The sequence below is a fragment of the Penaeus monodon genome, chromosome 28 (assembly GCF_015228065.2).
Source record: "Penaeus monodon isolate SGIC_2016 chromosome 28, NSTDA_Pmon_1, whole genome shotgun sequence".
Classification (NCBI taxonomy): domain Eukaryota; kingdom Metazoa; phylum Arthropoda; class Malacostraca; order Decapoda; family Penaeidae; genus Penaeus; species Penaeus monodon.
The window spans coordinates 4,996,136-4,996,573 of NC_051413.1; the positions used below are offsets into that span (position 1 = coordinate 4,996,136).

Consider the following 438-nt stretch of genomic DNA (forward strand, 5'->3'; position numbering starts at 1 on the left):
CTTGTATCAGTTAGTTTATTTTTCCCTTTCTTTATGAATGTCAATATATTTTCCCCTCTCTTAATGCAGTTCCCTTGGTAAGTGGATTCTAAAGTCCACACTTGCACACTTTTTTTTATTATTCACATGCAAAGGAAATGCCATAGATAAATAGTTGTAAGTTTTGCCATTCTATTAATTGCAGGAAAAGTTTACCTTGTACCATATGGGTATTACAATTAAACTATTCTATTTGCCTAATAATAATAGTATTGATGTGTTTTGCCCATTTATAGTCGCTGTACTTAACACTCATCTAATGTAAATGATAAATACCTTGATATTTGGGGAGAAATAAAATGTACCAAGGCAATTGAAGGGAGAATATGACTGAGAATTGTGTATTTTATCATGTAATTTCAAAAGGGACCTACCCCAAGTCCCAATGGCTGCAGTTAC

The 438-nt window shown here is 32.6% G+C and overlaps 1 protein-coding gene across 1 annotated transcript in view; it reads left to right on the forward strand.

Annotated features, from left to right (window-relative positions):
• LOC119591313 (eukaryotic translation initiation factor 3 subunit G-like) overlaps positions 1-438 on the forward strand; it is a 5,353-nt gene that overhangs the window by 634 nt on the left and 4,281 nt on the right. The gene's annotated exons all lie outside the window — the stretch shown is intronic.